Raw genomic sequence first — 9,467 nt, forward strand, 5'->3', positions numbered from 1 at the left:
AGCCTTTTCTTGGTCAGGAAAGGTATAAGCATACCTTAAAAGAACTAGAAGAGAAGACTTACCCATTCCCTGACTCTGATGTGGCTGCCATGTTGGAAGACCTGCTCATCAAGAAAGTAATCGAGTTGCCTGAGTGCAAATGACCAAAAGAAATGAATCAAGTGAACAATTCCAAGTACTGCAAGTATCATCGCATCATTAGTCATCTGGTGGGCAAGTTCTTTGCCCTCAATGAGTTAATCAGGAAACTCACCTAGAAAGGAATAATTGAGATAAACCTAGAAGAAGTGGCAACAGTAAACATAACAACTATTGTGTTTGGGTCTTTTAATCCCGTACATTTCTATGCATCATCTGTCAAGCTTCAGCCACGTTCTTTTAAGGTGTGTCGTGAAATGGTTCATGCAAGAGAAGCCTGAATGGAGCATGCCACCATAACTCATCTGCCTATGATAATGAAATGTGGACGTTGGTGATACGAAGGAAGGTGCGAAAACCACAGTTGTAAGCTGTTCACCCAAGGAAGGAAGACCAAAGAGGAAGCCCATGCCACCATGCTTATATGACCCCTCCAAAGGCAACCGTAAAGGTGATAAAATCAACACTTGGAGAAAAGCCTAAGACCTGAAAGCTGCGAGCTCCCATAGTTCTACAAGAGTACTTTCCCAAAGGCTTTTTCAAACATAGTTCAAACACGGTTTCTTGCTAAATGGTTAAAGGAGAAAAGTCCTCAACTGCGAAGGATACTGTTGATAAGGAAAAGGAGGATCTTTCACAAGTGAAAGGTATACCTGCACGCTTTAGCATGCAAGAAGCATTAGTGATGAATCCCGACAACTACAAGTCACAGACATACAAAGGGCATTAGTGGAGGTGTTGATGAATCCCGACAGCTACAAGTTACAGACATACAAGGTTGGAGACTTAGAGCTTCGGCCTCAAGAATGCGCCATGTGTTGTGCCACATGTGCTGCCATCAACTTTACTGGTGAAAAGCTACTATTAGGGTTGAAACCACATAATCACCCACTCTTTATCTCAAGTTATGCAAGAGAACAAAAGATTGGTTGCATGCTTGTTGATGGAGGTTCAACAATAAACATCATGCCAAAGTCAACAATGACGGAGATATGGATCAAGATGGACGAGTAATCTCAGAGCCACCTTCTAATCCAAGGTTTTAACCAAGGTGGGCAAAGGGCAATATGTATAATTGGGATCGAGACAGCAATTGGAGAATTAAAGTTAAGTACACTGTTTCACATTATTGATGCCAGGAGTTACTACAACTTGCTATTAGGAAGGCCTTGGATTCACGACCATCAACCCTGCATCAATGTCTAAAATTCTACAAAGGCAAGGTGAAGACAATACAGAGGGACACAAAGCCATTTACTGAAGCTGAGTTGTATTTCACCGACGCCAAGTTTTACATGGATGAAGACATGGTGTTGGATACCCATTCCACAGAAATCCAATCAATAGGTAAAGTCGTGCCCAGAAAGAAAAAATTGCAAGCAGTGTCATCTCCAAAGAAAAGCGGCCACAAGTGTTTAGAGTACTCGACATCCGAAGAGAGCGGAGCATCCTCAAAAAGATCGAACACACCAGTCATTCGATACATTCCAGTGTCACGAAGAAAGAATGGGCAATTGCTAATTTAGAAAGAGAAATAATGAACATGTAAGAAAATTGGAAAAAGAAGGTGTAAAGCTTCTAAAGGCAGCCACAATTGTGACACTACCCACGTTAAATAATCCAAATGTTTCAAAGCCATCATTGCCGAGTTTCGTTAGGCAAAACATGACAGACCGTGGCTTTCTTCCTACCAAGAGGTCCGAGAAAGGCTTCGACCCCAATGTTTAGAAGCTTGTGTTAAAGGCTGGGTATGACTTCACCTCATCTTCAACACTCGGAAAGAAGGATCTAGGCATCATTGGTGAAAGGAAACATGAGCTCACTGAAACCCAGAGAAAGTTGAAGGAGCATGGTTATGAAGTCAACTTTACAAAGGCATGCCTTGGTTTCACACCTATCGCACCTGTCAAGATTTCAAGCAAAGGGAAAGATAAGAAGGTTAGTACTCAACACATCAACGTGGATGTAATGGAAGATGAAGAAGAGTCAAAGCCTATTCCATGAATATCGATGTTTGATCGTTTGATCAGTTCCACGCCTAGAACTTCCTTGTTGGATCTCATTGGTAGCCAAGTTCGAACTCATGAGTTTAACATAATGACTGGCTCTGGTAGACAGGAAAGTGTGGTTGGTTTTCCTCTATGAATGTTGGCCTTGGAGAGACTCACAGTGGCAAAATATCTGTCTAAGGAAAAGAAGCCGGTCTTAGCAAAAATGAGACATGTCGATTCAGCCAAAGATGGTGAAATTCGAAGTTTAATCCTTTCATGCATGAAACACCAGTCAACACTGGACGTGAGCTTAGATGGACAGCTAAAGGTGAAGTGACAGATAATTATACATACTAGTCAAACCATAAATCAACAGGTTGAAGAAGATGCCAAAGAGGAAATAATCCAAAGCGTTTACCACATATCAGTCAAAGAGTTCAATGAGGATGAGGACGCTGAAGGAGACATTAAGGAGGCCTCACTGTAACTCGAGGACGGGGGGGCAAACGACTAAAGATGACCTAAAAAAGCTCAACTTGGGCATGAATGAAGACCCAAAACCTATCTTTGTTAGTGCACTATTAAGCCAGGGCGAAGTGGAGGAATATTGCTAACTGTTACTGGAGTACAAAGACGTCTTTGCATGGACATACAAAGACATGCCAGGTTTAGATCCTGTCATTGCTGTGCATCACCTCTCGGTTAAATTAGGGGAAAAACCACTCAAGCAGGCTTAGAGACGTTATCGGTTAAAGCTTATTCCCTAAATCGAAGTTGAGATCAATAAATTGATTGAGGTAGGTTTCATTCGGGAGGTAAAATACCCCAGGTGGATCTCAAACGTAGTCATCGTTCTTAAAAAATAGGGACAAATCCGCGTTTGTGTAGACTTTCGCGACTTGAATGATGCATGCCCAAAAGACGATTTTCCTGTGCCAATCATTAAATCATGGTGGATGCAACCATGGGTTATGAAGCGTTATCTTTCATGGACGGTTCGTATAGTTACAACCAAATAAGAATGGCCCTAGAAGATGAAGAGTTGACAGCCTTTCGTACTTCTAAGGTTATTTATTGCTAAAAAATGATGCCATTTGGTCTCAAAAATGTGGAAGTAACCAATCAACGCGCCATGCAAGAAATTTTCAATGATATGCTTCACAAGAATGTCAAGTGCTACGTTGACGATTTGGTGGTCAAAATGAAGAAGAGGTTGGATCACTTGAAAGACTTACAAATGACGTTCAACCGGCTGCAAAAATATAATTTGAAGAAGAACCCATTGAAGTGCGTGTTTGGTGTCACGTCAGGGAAATTCCTTGACTTCATCGTCAAGCATTGGGGCATTGAGGTGGACTAGTCAAAGATTAAGGCCATCCAAAGCATGCTCGAGCCAAGAAGCCTGAAATAGTTGAAAAGCTTGCAAGGGCGACTGGTTTTCATTAGGAGGTTCATCTCTAACCTAGCAGGGTATTGCTAACCTTTTAGTAGGCTAATGAAGAAGGACGTGCCGTTCGTATGTGATATGGCCTACCATAATGCTTTTGAAAGCATAAAGAAGTACCTGTCCAACTTGCCTGTCCTATGAGCACCTGTGCTTGGAAGGCCACTCATATCGTACATCGCCACTCAGGAAAGTTTAGTTGGAGCACTTTTAGCATAAGAGAATGAATCCCTGAAGGAAAAAGCACTCTACAACCTCAGTCGGACTATTACTAATGCCGAACTAAACTACTCCCCGATCGAGAAGATATGTCTTGCTCTTGTATTCGTCATCCAGAAACTAAGGCATTACATGCATGCATACACCATACACCTAATTGCATGGGCCAACCTAATTAAGTATGTCATGTCAAAGTTAGTTTTGACAGGGCGATTGGCCAAATGGGTGTTGCTTCTTAATCAATACAAGATCATCTATGCCCCGGCAAAGGCTGTCAAATGACAAGCTCTAGCAAACTTCTTAGTAGACCACCCGATTCAGGCCGATTAGGAAATTTCAAATGACTTGCCAGATGAAGAAGTGTTCTATGCCGATTTTTCCCCTGTATGGATGATGTTTTTTTGATGGGTCAACATGATCAGATGGAGCGGGGGCAGGCATGATGTTTGTGTCACCACAGAAGTTCGTGTTTCCCTACTCTTTTTGCCTAAGGGAGTTGTGTTCCAACAACGTCGTTGGATACCAAGCTTTGATTATCGGGCTCAGAATGGCAGTTGAGATGAAGATCTTAATGTTGGAGGTATACGGGGATTCCAAGCTAGTAATAAGTTAACTATTACCCGAGTACGAAGTAAGAAAGGATGATTTCGTCCCATACTACTGATTGGTTACACAATTGCTTTAAAAGTTCGATGTCGTCACACTAGAGCACGTTTTGAGGAAGGAGAACTAAATGGAAAATGCTTTCGCCAACTTGGCTTCAAACATAGAGCTAAGGGAATGAGAGGCTGTAAGCATTCCGGTTTGCCAAGGTGGGTGGTCCCGCTCATTACTGAGTCACCATTGGAAGATGCAAATATCATCTCTATGCTTCCTATGGATACAGAAGAATGGAGGAAACTATTGATTGACTATCTGGAACATGGAAAACTACCAGACGATCCTAAGCACTGCTCAAAAGTTCGACAAAGAGCACCACGCTTCTTTTATTATAAGGAGAAACTTTATCGACGTTTTTTCGAATGAGTGCTTCTCAGGTGTTTGGGAGAAGAAGAGGCTAGCTAGGGTATGGAAGAAGCTCACTCAGGAGTATACGGAGCACATCAATCCGGATCTTAGTTGCATTTCTAACTAAAGAGGATGGGCTACTATTGGTCGACCATGGTGAAAGACTACCTCGACTACGCAAAGAAATGCAAAGCTTGCCAATTCCATGCCAATTTCATACATCAGCCACCAGAGCCGCTGCACCTGACTATTGCTTTATGAACTTTCAATGCGTGGGGTTTGGACATCGTTGAACCAATTTCGCCAAAGTCGTCTGCAGAGGAAGCCTATATCTTGGCGGCAACAGACTACTTTTCCAAGTGGGCGGAGGCTATCCTATTGAAGGAAGTGAAGAAGGAGACCATTGTTCATTTATAAATGCATATATCCTTCATCGATATGGTGTGCCCTGCTACGTAATCACAAACAATGGGAAGCAGTTCTTCAATCGCCTAATGGACGAGCTTTGCGAAAAGTTCAAGTTCAAATAACACAAGTCTTTGATGTATCACATCCAATCCAATGGTCTCGCGGAAGCATTTAACAAGACTCTATGCAACCTCTTGAAGAAGGTCGTTGGCAGAACCAAGAGAGATTGACTTGAGAAAGTAAGTGAAACACTTCGGACACCTACTCAAGCTACCCCATATTCCCTCATGTATGGAGTAGAGGTCGTGCTACCGCTGGAAAGTCAAATCCATTCGCTAAGGATGGCTATACAAGAAGGCTTGACCAACAAAGAGAACGCAAGGCTACACCTACAAGAGTTGGAAGTGTTGGACAAGAGAAGGCTCGAAGCTCAACAATACTTAGAGTGTTATCAAGCGCGACTCTCCAATGTGTTTAACAAGAAGGTCCGTCTTTGATCTTTTCAAGTGGGAGATGTCGTCCTTGCATTACGTATGCCTATCATCATGATGCACAAAACGAGAAGCAAGTTTACTTCAAAGTGGGATGACCCTTATGTAGTGCGATAAGTTTACACCAACGATGCCTACAAGATTGTGAAGAAAGACGGCTTGAAGATTGGTCCTATCAATGGCAAGTTCTTAAAGTGGTATTACGCCTAAGGAGAAGATAAACCATGCTCTTGGCCCGCAAGAGCCTAAACTGTGTACGACACTAAAAAATTAATAATATTGTCCGTTGAGTTGAAAACCTAAAAGGGTGGCTCAAGTAAAAGTTAGGACATACATTAAAAAAAAAAGTGAAAGAACAGCTCAAGCAAAAGTTAGGACATGAAAAAAAAGACCCTTGAACTACGTGATGACTTGATCCTTCCCCAAATGAGGGTATGTAGGCAGCTCAAACCTTCAACTTTGAGTTCAATCGCATCAAAATAAAATAAAGGGGTTGTTCAAGAATTAATACTTTATTCCTTAAAAGGTTCGACTAATGAACATTAGTCTTATTACAAGAAAAGCAAAAAAAACACACACACACACATACACACAACTAAAGACATTACTCTAAAACTAAGTCCTTGAAGCCATACCGCCGGTTTCAAGCAGGCCTTCTAAGATCTTCAGTGTTGGCATCCGTCGAAGACAATGTTGGTATCTCCGTAGTCATAACTTTCTCACCCTCCAAGCAGGTGATCTCATCTCGACGTTGGGAAAAGAAAGCCTCATACTCAGAAAGAGAATGCTGAAGTTGGGACGCCTCGGCTTCTAATTGCAAGTTTGTAAAAGCTAAAGAGTTTCCCAATAGTTGATAACGATAGGTGGCAGTTTGCTGTAACGATTAAGCCTGAGTAAGAGACAAGTCAATAACCGCAAGCTGCTAGTCTCGAGCCTCCAGAGTTAACTTTTTTGAAGAAATGATATGCAGAGAGGAGTACTCCATCAATAAGCTCAACAATTCGGACCCTCAAAAGTGAGGAATCAACTCTAAGACTGTCGATTATAGAAGCTAGTTTGGTTAAGTCCTATTTGAGCAATGGAAGGTCTTCAAAGGAACATTTCAAGATCCTCTTCTAGATATGGTTTTTGATATTAGTAGCTGCTTGAAGGTTGATGCGGCGGATAATCTGCTCAGTAACACCTGGGTTAAGTTATCTAAGAGAGATCTCAGAATTAGTCGACTAACTCATCTGACGTAAGACAGGCTCCTATGCATGTACACCTACGTTGGGCCCTCCTAGGACAGTAGTTGAACCGGAAACAACCTCTGTCATAGGTGGATCACTGATTTCATCCTCTGTAGGTAAGGCACTTCTAAACAGCATCTCAACAAAAGTAGGACCCGTCATACCTGCCAAATCCACCGAACTAATAGGTACAGTTTGGAACAAGGGTATGTGTCAAAAAATGAAGATAAAAAATGAAAAAAAAATTGATGATGAGAAAAAGTACCTCATCGTCATGAATTGGTTGCAAAGATGAAGATACACCACTAATGACTAAGTCACGAAGAGGAAGTAAGTTATGGTTGTCATGATGTGAAGGCCTTGAAACCTTCTTTTGGTGTCTGAAGTTAACTTCGTTGTCGTCATGAACATCCTCAAGTGGTCGCTTGCCGTGCAAAACTTTTTGTCACTTCGTCAAAACGAGTTGATCCTCGTGTGAATCGACTACTTCTCATTCTTCTTCAGAGTCATCAAGGCATTGAGAGGAACATGAAGATAAACACGAAGGCTGAGGAAATAAGGGCGTTGGTCTAACTTTCAAAGGAGTTGCACTAGCGCAATTAAGGAGCGTTGACCTCATAAGAGCAGAGGGACGACATTCTCTTAACATTTCATCTTAGAGATGGGAAGAATTTGCTCGTCACCCTCGTAGAATCAAAGAGATGTACCTTTGACCATCAACTAACGTAAACGCTAGCAACCGGGTTATGTTTGAACTCATCTTTAGCGGGCATAGTTATCAAAGAGTTGGTACTAGCCCAAGCGCAGGATTCATAATATAGGTACATAGACTGCAATGAACATATCCAAATATCACCTTTTATCTTGCTAGGGACATGTTGAACAAAGCCAAACTGCCTATTAAACTGGTGAGGGCTATAAGGTTGAATGATGCACCAATTCTCTTATCTCAAAGTAACATACCTAGATGGAAGCTCATAAGGTAGGCTGACTTCGAAAGGCGAAGTTTCAAGTTGTCAATGAGTTTTCGATGCCCCAAACCTACTCTGGCTAGGCGATCCATTGAAAGCTTTCACAGTTTCTAAACAAAGCACACGCTTGTAAATCATCAAGGCTTTTCACAGAAAGCACTCCAAAATACTTAGTCATCTGAGGCACATACTTGTCGGAAGTTTGTGATGAGAAGTGAGTGCAGAAATATTAGCCCAACCAACCATACACATAATGGAAGGGGATGATAGCTACACAATCTTCAGGATTTGCTGAATTCAAAATCTCATTCAAGCTGTCATAGATATTGGCCAACATCGGGATAGCAAGGTTGAAAAGCTCACCCACGACCATTTTACTAGCAACTTTGAACACCCCTGGGTGGATAAAATTGACGTCATCTTCAGGAAAAATGAATCTGTAGAGCCAACAAGTAAGGAAGGCAGCCAAATACGATTCCTCCATATGTTCAAAAGCTATACCTAACACATCAAAGACCTTTTATTCCACGAAAGTACGTTGTCTAGTCGACCTAATAACATTGGTTGGATCAGAGTTGCCTTTTGGTTTTGTGGTTTTGTTTCTTCCATTCTTTTTAGAGGTTTCTTATACTTCATCATACCCCGATACTAAAATCGTATCCACGAAGTGGCCTTAACCCCAGATTTACGTTTGACTTCTTGAGAAAGATTATGATATGCAAATAACAAATACCAATAACTAGTAGGTAGGCCTCGACTATTTCGATGAGAACTCTTCAACATAAGGAACAACTTCATCATAGATTTTCCCATGAATTGGCATGCCACCAATCTTGTGTAGATCCCAGAGCGAAAAAGATAGCTCCCCTTATGAGGTATGAAGAGTGTTGGTTTCTAAACACCAATATTCCAGGAAGGCACGAACAACAGGAGGATGACGATCATAACTAAACAAAGAGGTAAACACGATGTCATAAAGCCCCACACTCGTAAGAATAACTCTAGACCGGCTCAGAACGTCTTCAAGCCACTCCCAATAGAGCTTCAAAAATACGAACTCTCCGGCTATCGGAAGGTTGCTACTCCAAGTCACCAAGGAGTTCAAAAAAGGCGAATGAGCTGTCATGAACATGATGCGAAGAGTTTAAAATCAAAATGTTGGACGCACATTCCCTATCTTTATATCTCGATTGCCCGAAGTCTGTTACCTCCCAAGTTACTTCATCAGTCCACAACTCAATATGCATATAATTATCTTTTACTAGACGGATAAGTGCCTTAGGGCCAGTCAATGGTGCATGAAGTGGTAGCGTTGCATAGAAATATCTTTTACTGGATGGATAAGCGCCTTAGGACCAGTCAATGGTGCATGAAGTGGTAGCGTAGTTTCCTTATCTTGAGATTCCATGTCCTTTGTAAGGATGGTGATGGTGTTATTCTTGAAGCACTTGAGGAACAACATAACTGCATAAAAAAAAGGGGGGGAAATCTAAATAATAAACGATAAACAGAAAATACAAAATTTGCCTCATAGGGGTCAACAAATAAAGACAACTAAAGACCCTCCC

Source organism: the organism of the source record quoted next, unplaced genomic scaffold (genome assembly GCF_019419815.1).
Source record: "Pyrus x bretschneideri cultivar Hongxiangsu unplaced genomic scaffold, Pyrus_bretschneideri_v1 Contig54, whole genome shotgun sequence".
In the NCBI taxonomy this organism is placed as follows: Eukaryota; Viridiplantae; Streptophyta; class Magnoliopsida; order Rosales; family Rosaceae; genus Pyrus; species Pyrus x bretschneideri.